Source organism: Mastomys coucha, unplaced genomic scaffold (assembly GCF_008632895.1).
Source record: "Mastomys coucha isolate ucsf_1 unplaced genomic scaffold, UCSF_Mcou_1 pScaffold15, whole genome shotgun sequence".
Classification (NCBI taxonomy): Eukaryota; Metazoa; Chordata; class Mammalia; order Rodentia; family Muridae; genus Mastomys; species Mastomys coucha.
In genome coordinates, this window is record NW_022196897.1 from 103,335,504 (window position 1) to 103,348,771 (window position 13,268).

Genomic DNA, 13,268 nt, shown 5'->3' on the forward strand with positions numbered 1-13,268 from the left:
TTCCTCCACAACTTGCTTCTTGGTCATGATGTTTGTGCAGGAATAGAAACCCTGACTAAGACACAAGCACAGACACATACATACATATACACATATATACACACACATACGTACAAATCTACATACACACATACATGCAAACACATACATATACACACACATACATACACACATGCATGCACATATGCATACATATACATACACACACACACACACACACACACAGACATACATTTTAAGAAAAAGAACAAAGAAATAACGAGTTTGATTCACAGTAAGTCCTTACCATCACAATTTTCAACCCATGGTATTGATAAGTTGTTATTGATAGATTTACATGCTATATGAAAAAAAAGTTAATAGCTAGACTGGGGATATTCTTCCACAGTAGAGTGCCTGTTGTGATCATAAAAAGAGAAAGAGCTATAAGAATATGTTCTGGCAGGGTGTGGGGGAAGGGAAGGGGTGCCTCCGCAGGCCCATGCGGAGGCATCCCTTCCCCCTGAGGGACCAGACACACACTGGTATAGTATAGAATAGAGTTTACTTAGGGCATGGCGAGGGGAGTTAAGAGGGTAGCAGAGGCAGAGAAAGGCAGAGAGAAAGAGAGAGGAGAGAAGTAGGGGCCAGCCATGATGAAGTGGAAAGAGGGAGGAAGGGAATGGGGAGAGGAGGCGGGGAACAAAGGGGCAAGAGGCAAGGGAGAGAAGCAGGAGTAAGAGAGAGAGGAGGGGGCAAGCAGCCCCTTGTATAGGGCCAGGCCTACCATGGGGAGGAGCATACCTGGCTGCTGCCAGATATCTGTGGGGGTGGAGTTTATACAGAATGCTAACATTGCCTACTTAGTATGTGAGAGAGCCTGTGTATGAGCCAGTCCAGTCCCAAAGCGAGGAAATAGAAGTCCCCAAGACTGCCTTTCAAAGTGGACTCTAATACTGGGAGAGGATTGCACATCTGCTAACGGTCAAAGCACAGAGTGTTCCAGCAAAGTTGAGTAAACAACTGAAAGTATCACTGTGCCTTCAGCATTTCTCATCTGGAATCGCCCTCATTAACAAACGAATCAAAGTGCCCAGCCAGTGAAGTACCTCCATAAACTACTGTTGGTGGAGGTCACCTATTTAAAAACAAAACCTCGCCTGTGGTTTGGACACTGTTCAGGGATATCCTGGTTCAATATAGGTCAGTTACAATTCTGTGTTCTTTGTTCCCCTCGAAAATGAAACTTCTTTTGACCTTGGTATCATTTGTCTCTTAGTTTGCATGATATTGTTCAAATGCTACCCAGTAAGGTTCTCCATGTTTTTCCAGGATTTGAATATAAATTATAATTCTTCTAAATATGCCCAAATTTAATCATTTGGATTGGGGTTATTTCTTTGTATTTGGAAGTTGTTTGTCCTTTGTGGATGATGGTGCTAGAAATGGAAATCCAGTCTCTACACATACGAGGCATGAGTTCAACCCCTGAGCAAGTATTTCCAGTCCAAATAGTTATTAAGTACATGTTTCAGATAATCATAATAGTAACTAAGAATATGAGAGAAGTGTTTTAAGAATAATTTAAGAGCCTAAAGGTATAAAAGCAGAATCTGTACTTAGCCTATGTGAAAGAGGAACAAAATTTTACAGTTCAGACTTCCTATTTCTGCATGTTAAAGATCAGTATTTGTCAGGAGCTTAGAAACACATCTTGAAAACACACACACACACACACCAGGTCCTTGTTCTTCTACCTGGAATACAGCTCCCCAACGGTCTGAGTGGCTTGCTTCCTCTTTTATGTGACTGCTTCCTGTGAAGGCCCTTCTGCCACAAGACATAAAACAATCATTTAAGATCTCATGCCCTAGACTGTGCTGTCAGTTGGCTTTCTGTTTCAGTGATAAAATGCTTGATGAAATGAATTTACAAAGAAGAAAGATTTGAGATGATGGCTTTGGGGGGTCAAACCATCGACCCTATCTATGGTCACTTGGCTCTTGTGCTTCTGGCTTTGGCAGCACAGTAGATCATAACCGAAGCACTGGTAAGACCAGCCAGCTCACCTGATGACAGACAGCTGAGAAACAAAGACTTGGAGAAATTAGGGGTCAGGGTCCCAGTGTCTGCTTCAAGGGCATGTTCCCCAGTCACCTAACTGCATCCATTTAACTACCTCATGACTGCTCCAGCATCTCCTAATAGCACTGCAGGCTGGCAGCAAGCATTTAACACCTTTAGGGGACATTTATCCAAACTAGGACATCTGTTTGTTGTTGTTGTTGTTTTCAATAAAAGGTGGAGGGCTGGAGAGATGACTCAGAAGTTAAGAGCACTGGCTGCTCTTCCAGAGGACCAGGGTTCAATCCTCAGCACCCACATGGTGGCTGACAACATTCTGCAACATTTTTTTTTTTTTTTTTGGTTTTTCGAGATAGGGTTTCTCTGTGTAGCCCTGTCTGCCCTAGAAGTCACTCTATAGACCAGGCTGGCCTAGAACTCAGAAATCTGCCTGCCTCTGCCCCCCAAGAGCTGGGATTAACGGCGTACACCACCACTGCCAGGCCCAACATTCTGCAACTTTACTCCAAGGGATCTGATGCTCTCTTTAGCCTCTGCAGGCACTGCATGCAAATGATACACAGACATATTTGCAGGCAAAACACCCACTCACAAAAGAAAAGTAACAAATGAAGAAACAGTTTAAAATAGAAAGAAAGTACCAGTATTAGAAATCTGGTATTAAATAGTTGGGTAACCCTAAATAAGTTCACAAATGTTTATGGGCCACAGTGTCCTCACTTAGGACATGGATTGGGTTTTTTTTTTCTTCTTTTTTTCATAGTGTCTTATTTTTAATAATAAGATATAGATATTGTTCCTTTTTGACATTTTTTATTGGATATTTCCTTTTTTTACATTTCACATGTTATCCCCTTTTCAGGTCTCCTGTCTGGAAACCCCTATCCCATCTCCCACCCCTGCCTCTATGAGGGTGCTCCCCCACCCTCTCACTCCTGCCTTCCCATCCTGGCATTCCCCTACACTGGAGCATTGAACCCCCACAGGACCAAGGGCCACTCCTCCCACTGATGTCTCAACAAGGCCATCTTCTGCCTTATACGCAGCCAGAGCTATGGGTTCCTCCATGTGTACTCTTTGGTTGGTGGTCCAGTCCCCAGGAGCTCCAGAGGGTCTGATCGATTGACACCAATGCTCTCAGCCAACCATTGGACTGAGCATGGGGTCCCTGATGGAGGACTTGGAGAAGGGACTGAAGGAGCTGAGGGGGTTTGCAGCCCCACGAATTGGAGTTTTTAACTCCATTCATTGCACATTAAAACCACCATTGCATAAACTTCTAATAACAGGGTTGCACCTAAGAGCAAAGATATCAGAAATTTCACACCAACTTCTCTACCCTTAACTGTAAATACAACACCCAATGAACGATCTCAATAAATTGCTGAATCTGTCTCTGGAGGGACCCCCACACATGATCAATGTCAGGGCTCCTAGAAGCTCCAACTGCTTTTTTGAGTAGCTACAGGTAGATAATCTCCACATGCCTACACATTGCTTCTGTTCTGTGAACAAAGGCCATTTTTGCATTGTGTGTGCATGTATAAGTGAGTGTACCTTGTGTGGGTCTATATTATATGCATATACATGTGCAAATGCAACCCAGGTGTGCCAATATGGGTGTGGAGGTCAGAGGGCAATCTCAAGTGTCAGTACTTGTCTTCCACCTCACTTAAGACACAGTCTCTTTATTGTCTTTTCAGGGCGTGTATGAGACTGAGACTGACTAGCCCATCAACTTTCTAGAATTTTCTTTCTCTAACCCCATCTCCCCAGAGGAGCTCTGGACCTGCAAATGTATATTACCCCCTCCAGATTTTATGGGGCTTTAGAGCTATGAGCTCAGGTTCTCATACTCCAACTGCAAGTGCTTTGACCCATGAGCCATGTCCCAGCCCCTCTCTCCAGTTTTTATATTGGATGCTTAATGAAGACCATTAAAATTTCTCACATTTCTTGGTGATGCGACAGAAGGAAAAAACTTAGAAAATACAGAGCTACGAAAACTTCGTGTGATCTCTGGTGTTTTCCTTTTTAAACGGATGCCTTTTAAAATGCATGCAACGTGAGAACTCTATAAACCACACAGAACAAACTCCATGTCCCTCGCTCTGTTGTCATCCCACACTAAGTCTTTATTGATCATATTTTGCATAAAGCAATCTTGAGGAGTTAGCTTCCATCTCTATATTCTTCCCACTTTATTTGCTTCCTGCTGTTCTCGTTTTGCTAACTGCTCAGAAGCCCTGTGGACCTTGAGAGCAAACTTTCATAAACTGAGTTGTTTTGTGTTTTGTCTTAATTTCTTGCATGTACTTCTGCGTCATACTAAAGGCGACACTCTCAAAACAACATTCAAATATGACAGAACGCGCCACCTTTTTCTAAGCTGTGTCTTCTACAGTTCCGTCTTCTTCCATGGATACTCTCTGTAGAGTGCTATGCCTTCACGAGTAACTCATAAGCAGCTTTTGTAGAATGAATGTATTTTAAGCTAAGTCTCCCCTGGTCTTATTCCAGGGTGGGCACATATGGCAGTGTTGATTTTGGAGTTAAATTTTGTTTTTGTTTCCCATCTCTCCTGCTCTTGACACCCTCCTTCTGAGTGGAGTCAGATTTGAAGGACTGAGAAAAAGCCCACATTGCGTTCCATCTGGGCTCCAACTACCAGATGCAGTGCCCCAGCTTCCCTCTCTGCACCATAAGCTCATGCCAACTGTAACAATGAGATGGGAGAACATAGATATCACAGGCCAAGCTCAAAAGCCACTTCTTCCTGAGGGTTGTTGGTAGTATGTCCCACAGTGGTGCCCAAGCTTCTGCGATTCTGTGCCTTACATCATTGGAAAATGATGTTTACAGAATGCTCAAGACATGGCTCAGATTCTTCATTTCTCGTTTGTTTTCCCATACCCCCCTAGTTGGCATAATTATTGTGGAGGTTTATATTTGAGAAGGTGAGCATGGAAAGGTTAGTGTCCCGTCCCCCTGCCCCTCCCCTTCCCCCAGTCACTTCAGAACTAATCTGCCCTAAGATTCCACCAACATACTTTCTCAGCCTCTTCCAGAGTCTGAATTTGACAAAGGGTTATTTAAGTCCACTAGATGGTGCTGGTTATCTGTTAAAATGACTGCCCCCACCTTTCAAACTTTCAGAGGATGTAAGGCGTGAGAGTTAAGAGACTATTGGATTAAAATCTCAGGTCCCTTGAACTGTGCTTGGGTGTATCTTTAAATAGCCATTCAAGTGGGAGAAGTGAAAATTAGGTCTGAAAATAGTAGTAAATACTATAAATAGCCAATAGCAACCATTTGCTGATTTCAGAAAAACAGGAAATTCTCACATTTATATAAAAAAACAACAGATGTGCAAACTGTGTGCTTTCTTCTACTTCCTCTTTTTTACACAAATTCCAGCACCTTCCAGTCCAATGTGTCCACACTGTGGTCCACATAAGCAAGGGTGAATTGGGGGGGGGAGTAAATCATGTCAAAGACAGTGAACCCAGGTAACAAGTAGTCTCAGTTTTATTCCAAGTAAGTTGCCTTTTGATAGAGTATCTTTTTATGGTATCCGTTTTAGCAACTAGAAATGAACTAAACCTGTTTGCGGTGGGTTCTCAGCGATGTCCAAGGTTCACTTGGGGGTGTTGTTAGTCCCTCCCCACTGATTCTGCAGGTCCAGCTACCGTACAAGAGCCTGCGTTTTAGACAGTACAGCAGGCAGTGATTCTGGACCGAACAGTTGGACCCTGAGCCTACTGGGGAAGCAGAGAAAGGAGTTCGCGTTTCCGAGCGTGAGCGGTAGGGCCGCTGCTGCTCCCAGAAGGTCTCCAGGAGATGGTTCCCACCAGGGCTCTGAACAGTGACAGCAGGTGCTTCCTTCTGTAAAAAGTAGAAAATAGGAAATCTTTGCCCCCCCCCCCACTTCCTTCATTCCGCACCTCCGCTCTCCTCCGCTCTACTGTGGATGCCTCTGTGGAACAGAATCAGATCTTGCTCAATGGATACCTTTATTTCTTAAAAAAATAAAAAATAAATAAAAAATAAGTCAGGATTTTCTTTTAAAGCCTTGATACTTTTAAATGCTTATTGTCCCAAAACCATAATGATGCCTTCAGATTGTTTTTACAGTGAAAGGAGTTAGTACGTACATTGTCGTGTGACCTTCACTTGTTCAGGGGCTGAGAATGTCAAGTGGAGCTTGCCAGATGGTGGAGATGATTATAATCAGCACATACACTGGCACGCACACATGTGCTTATCCCCCAAACACACATGTGCATGCACACACACATGTACACACATACACACACACACACACACACACACACAAAGAGCAGAAGAGCAGGTTGCAGAGATTTCTCTTTAAGGACTTTTATTTTTGTTAATGTATTTGTATGTGTAAGAGAGAGATTGTGTGCGCGCATGTGTGTGTGTGTGTGTGTGTGTGCGCGTGTGTGTGTGAATGAGTGTGCACTAACGCACATGTGAGTGCCTATAAAGGACAGAAGACGGTATCTGGTCCCCTTAGAACTAGAAGTACAGGCAGTTGGCAGTGGCCTAGTATGGGGGCTGGGAACTGCATTCTGGTTCTCTATAGGAGCTCTTAGGGCTCCTAACCACCAAGCCAGCTCTCCAGCCTCTAAGATTTGTTTTTAATACCAGCAAACCAGTGAAGATGAGGCTGTGACTTGGGGGTGGGGGTGGGGTCTTTTTAATTCTGCCTTCAAGAGTGCAGCTTGCCAAGTGCCTCCGTTAGAGAAAGGGACAGATGTTCCTCTTCCCTAAGGGAGGCCCCTCAGGTAACACATCTGCTTAACCTTCTCGTTATGTTGCTGACTCCAAAGTCATATCACCTGCACACCCCCATACCTGTACAGAATTAAAGAGTTGCCAGAAACGTCCAGGGGCAAGCCACAGGTCCCTCGCTGAAACCAACTGAGACTGCCTCATGCTGCTCCAGGCACCTCCTCGATGCCAGAGGGTGGGTGAGACAACCACTGCACACACCACGCGGATAATGGCTGAGGGAAAATTTGATGAGTTCATGGCAGCAATCAACCCTGGGTTGAAAAACAGCACAGGTGCCAGGCTGCCTGCTTCTAGCCTACTGGCAAGCTCGCCTTTGAATCCAAAACGGAACTAATACTGTTGGAGTTTGGTTTGTTCCTTACGTTCCCTAGCTTGCTCTGCTTGTTAAAATGCAGTTCAGGTTCTGTATTAGTTAGCGTTGCCTCGGTGCTGTGACAAAATACTCGACAAAAGCAACCTAAGAAAAGAAGGGTTGATTCGGGCTCACGGATTGAAGGGACACAGTCTCTCATCGTGGAGAAGCCACGGCAGGGGGGAGAGGACAACAGGAGCATGAAGTAGCTGGTTACTCCCTCCCGGTCAGGGTGCTGGGGAAAACGAACGCTGGTCTTCTCCCTTTTGTTCATTCTGGGCCTCAGCCCTTGGGATGTTGTTCCCTGTGTTCAAAGTCTAGCTTCCCCCTTTGAGTTAAACCTCTCTGGAAGTGTCATGGACAACCTTTGAGAGGTTCTCTCTCCTACATGATCGATTCTAAATCCTGTCAACTTGGCAAGGAATATCAACTATCAGTCATGTTGAAATGAAGCGACAGAGTATGTGACAGAAAGCTTTACCATAAATGTCTGTACTTATTTCACCATAAATGTCTGTACTTATTTCACTATAAAGCTAAGGAAGTGAAAACAGTTAACATAACACGGTGAATACAGACTCGAATCAACACTAAGGGTCTTAAGCAGCAATGCACAGAAATAGTTTTTCTTCAAGGTAACATTTGAGAAATAAATAATAAGTGGGTAGCCACAGAGACTCATTCATCAGTCAAGGTCAGGCCACCCCATCCTGGCATTCCTAAAGAGCTTGCATTTTGCATTTTCTCTTGAGGGTCTTTTTTTATTGTCTAAATTCAAAACAATGTTTCTTTCAGAGAAACACTGAAAGAACACTGTGTGAGGTAGACTGGGGGCAGCCATCTTGATGGATGCTGGTCACAACTCCTTATTTAATGGAGTCTGCTTTGTTTTCTCCTCATTTTTATCATAATAGATAGACAAACCAGAATTACTATTCTAATTGATGCTTTATCTTCCCAGGACTCAACCTACAAACACACAAAATGGCTTTATACATCCCACATCACTGGCTGCTGGATCTTTCTCTGCCAAGAGCTGCATGGCCAGAGGCCAGGCTCTTAACCTTCACAATCTGTTTGTGCCGCTAATACAATACAGGAAGTCTGTGTGGAGAGCAGAGGAAGCCTTGGGTGTGGGAAGTCCTAGGTGAATGTGTATTGTCTGACACAGGCACGGCCATATCAAGGACCCCAAAGCCTCCAACCCATGAGATTAGCAAAGTTCCTCCTGCCCCTGGAATGGGAATCAGAGGAAGAACAGGGTTTTCCTCTGTTCCCTGTGTGGAAAATGCCCACCATAGTTTTCTCCCTCCTGGATGTTTCTAGCCTGAAGACTGCTCTGCCACAGAGACTGCTCCGCCACAGAGACTGCTCCCACAGAGGTTAGTGAAACCTGCCTCCTGGTTTATCTGTATGCAGTAACCCTGCCTCCCCGTTCAACTGTTTATAATAAACATGCTGAGCTTCTGGGGTGCTGAGTTTCTCCAGCAGAGACCCCATTCCAGTCAATCCCAGCTTGTTTGTGTGTTTGTTCATTTCCTTGAGAGTCTGGGTTTGTACCTGGAGCCACGTTGGATGCTGCACATAGAGATGTCTCGCACTTCTTCAGCCTGGAGACACTGATTCTCCTTCTCCAAGCACCCTTGGCTTTCTTTGGAAATAGCCCCCAAATGAAAACACATTCACACCAATGTAAGGGGTATCTTTTCAACAAGCCAGGCAGCAAGAAACATCCAGGTAACAGTAAGAGCCTTCATTCTTCTCTCCTGCAATCATCTAAAAAGGAATTAAGCAAAACAAAGCCACAAAGCACATGCACTATTTGTAAAGCACAACTTAATAGAATGGATTAATGATTGGCTTATGTTTTATGAGACTGTATCTATGATCCACCTTTATTCCTTGTTGGAGTACACTGTATGAAGGTGAGTCTCTGTATGTTCAGTTGTTAGCTCTCCCAAAGAGGGCTAAAGGCTGGCAGGATTCTGGTATTGCCATTTCAATGGCCCATTACCTGGTTTTCTATTTTGTAAATATTTGCTATTCCTCACTTGCCTGGGCCAACCTAGAATTGAATCTAGTTGACTGTAATACATATCTGGGCAAGAAGTAGAGGGTGAAACTCCACTTTTGGGAAGAGAAAGGGATGCTGGGAGAACAGTCAGAAGCAGGAGATTTGCAGCAGACATGGAGGTGAAAGGATGGACCAGAGTGAGCAGAGAGGTAGACTTGGCCATTTGGCAGGACTAATGCCAATATTAGTCGGGTTAGAGTAGCTGGAAGACTGCCCAAGCAAAAGGCCTAAGCCTTAAAATAATAAGCCTCTGTGTCCTGAGTTATATCGCTGGCACGTCCAAGAAAGTCCCACCATAACTACTGATTCTGGAAGAAGAAACCTTCTCACTTCCAGCTCCTTTATCAAATCTTGGAATGAAAACTCCTGTGGGCTGAAGAGATAGCTCAGTGGTTAAGAGTACTAACTGCTCTTCCAGAAGTCCTGAGTTCAATTCCCAGCAACCACATGGCTCACAACCATCTGTAATGGGGATCCTATGCCCTCTTCTGGTGTGTCTGAAGACAACAACAGTGTACTCACATACAATAAATAAATTAATTAATTAATAAATTAATAAATATAAAAATTTGAAAGGGATGAAAACACCTAAAATGTTTCCTCATTCTGTAGCACTATAGAAAATAATATGTGGTTTTTATAGTTGTTTATTTGTTTATTTATTTAGTGTATGTGTATGCCCATGCACAAGTATGTACATGTATAGAAGTCAGATGTTGTTGTAATATTTAATCTCAAGCAGGGTTTTCTACTCAGCCTTTGATCATTCAGTTCCCAGATAAAAGACACACCACTTTTATATTTGTAATAAGCCTTAAAAGCACTAGAGCTGGGCAGATATCTACCCTTTAAGCTATTAAAATCTACTTCCCCATCAATAACTCTGCATTATAACTTGCCATGTTCCCTCTGAGCAATTCATAACTCCAACTGGCCAGCCATCATGGCCATCTTTTCATGACTTACCTAACCCATACCATCTTCTCCTCTCTCCATCTTCTCCTCTCTCCCCTGAACCAAAGCTCTATCTATCTATCTTCTGCCCAGCTAGAAGCTATAGGCCTCTTTATTCACCAATCAGGGATGCCTTGACAGGGCAAGGTTGCATAGTGTCACCTGGTCTACCTGAGAATCTCCTCATCCAGTATTTAGCATTACAATTCATAGCAACAAAGCAAACCTCAACAGTCAGAGGACAACTTATGAAAGTCAGTTCTCTCCTTCCACCATGGAGATTCTAGGGATCAAATTCAGGTTGCCTTCCTTGGTCACAAGGACCCTTACCTGCTAGCCATCTCACCTGCCAGAGAAAATACAGTATTTTGGAGGTGCCATGTTGTAGGTTGTCCTGATGCTGTTTGAATTCTGATGTTAATTCTGCCTCCTCAAGAAGGGTTGCCCCCAGAAATGCAGTCAGTCACGTGATCTTGTGTGAACCTTCTCCCCATTTACTGGTCAATAAAGGGTAGAGCCTGTGATTGGGCAGTGAAGGGCAAAGGTGGGCAGGAGGTATTTGAGAGTGGGGGCAGGTAGAGAGAAGGATGAGAGGGAAGGAGAGAGGATGGAAAAGGAGGAGGAAGAAGCAAGGGTGGAGCAGAACCATGGCCAGGAGAAACTGCTAATAGCAAAGGGTCTCATAGCTGGGGAATAAGTTAGTATAGCGCTAATTCTGCCCAATCTAGGCTTACCACTTATAAATATAATAGCTGGATTGTGTAGTGCATTTTACGGGATTATTGAGGTTGGAAATTACTGCAACAGTTCCATGTTGAGGTTAAACATGCCATTGTAATTGCTGTTGAGGTGAATTACTGAGTTTGAGTTTCAAACATTACTTTGAAAATTGCCAGAGTTTTTTCTAATGAATCTAAATATCATCACTCTGCCCCACATTCCAGGAAATTTTATACCCCTTCACACTCCTGCATTATTTGACTCTCATTCTCTGGTCATTTGTTTTGAGTTAAGTGCACTTGCAAGCTAGTTCTATGTAAGTGAACTTTCCGGCATGTCTCTGATCATGCCCAGAGACCCCAAGAAGGGCAGCAGTTAGATGATCACATAAATCCTCTCCATTTCCTCTTTCGTTTTAGGTAAAAAGTGTCAGGAGCCAGAGCACTTCTGGTTATGAACTATATGATGCCCATTTACTGGTCTCCAATAACTAGCAAGGAGAAAATAAAATCCACATTAGAAAAATGTTGCTTATTTTTTTTTTTTTGCCTACTATCTACTGAGTGAGTTAAACTTTGGAATGATAAAGACACTAAAAAAGCATTGGTTTCCGCTCCACACATCTTTCTCATGGATTAGGGATCTTTAGAGGGTCATAAATTCTGGTCTATGGTCTTGAGCAACGTAGCTGCTCTCGGGATGTTGGCTTCTTCCTATTAAATCACAGGGCTGATACACAGCTAGGCTAAGGTCCTCTAGATTCTAAGTGCTGTGACTATATGCAGTAAATGGGCATTTTATGGAGAAAGAACTTTGCCAGGTTCTTAAAATAACCTTGCCATCACCCATCAATCAAAATTACTCTCTATGAAATCTAATTTTCACTTTCCGCCCATGATTATTGCCAGCATGCGATCATTTACTGAACCATCCCATGGTCTTTTTCTCCTCTAATATGTCTGGGGAGCATGGATCATAACCCAAACACTTCACCCTGAATATAATGGTATTATTAAGTTCAGTAGTATTTGCTGTTATAAATGAATAAATCTTGACAATATTTTATACACTTGCAATAAAGAGCAAGCATCACACATCCCTCAGAAATGTCAGTGACAGCGAGTGATTTGGCAGCAGGAGTCCTTCAATTCAGCTAAGGCTAAACCGGATGCAGAATTAAAAGGAGGCCAAGAGACATAAAATAATGCCGATGAGAAGTCTGAGCAGAGCCAGCTCATCACTTTAAGACATTTACTCCAAACCAAATGCCTCTGCTGCAGAACAAGGGAGATCATGAGGCAGACGGGAAATTCAGAAAATAACACCGCAAGAAACAGCTGCCAAGCTTTAAGGGTTTTAATCTAGTCCCTAGTACAGTTTATTAAAATGTGCCAAGTGGGTATTCAAAAAATAGTCATGATAATGACAGATGATAATGATCATCAGTGCTTCGGCGGGTGCAAGCGGAAGAATGGGCTTTAATGCCCGGTACTGTTTTTAGCTGTCTCGAACTTGCTCCATCTCTCAGGGCTAATGACGCAGCCATCTGCGCCTCCAGTTCCCATCTGCAAAACAGAGCTCATGCCGTTTCCTGCAGAAAGTGTGTGGGCTTGCTTTACTACTCTCCAGTGAAGCATCAGATATAAATACAAAGCAGGCAATAATAAGCCAAGGGAGCACGCTTCAAGGCAGAGTTCATAAATTAAAATTAATTAAGAACTTCTCAATAATATTCTCATGGCTTGCAGTGGTTGATGCAAATGGACTTATATTGCATTCACATTAGATGGTTTAAGTAAATAATATGAATTACTAATAAGTAAATGAGTGCTAAGATGCTTGGGCTCATTTCATTCAGTATATTTGCATATATTTCTCCAGAATATCATGAATTATTATAAATATTATAAACTGATTTCTGAAGCTAATTAGTATTATTTAGGTTAAATTTACCATGACAAAACAGCAGTGTCCCAAAAGAATAGTAATAAATGCAAAAGAAGGCATTTTTCTTCTTGGTCACCCTTAAGATACAAGGGGGAATGGAGTTCATAATAGCCCATCACTGCCTTGTTTGTATGGCAAACCGGAAGAAACAGGCTGAGCCAATGGTTGCCTATAGAAGCCCTTGGCTCCACTCAGCAGCCACAATTTCCTCATGTCTTCAGTTTCCTTCAGTGAAGCATCATTGACTTCTTTGGTTTAGTCTGATGGTGCACTCCAAAGTTCAGAAGTTTTTGAACAATATTTTTTGTTATCAAAATGATACATTATAACTTTTTTTTTTTT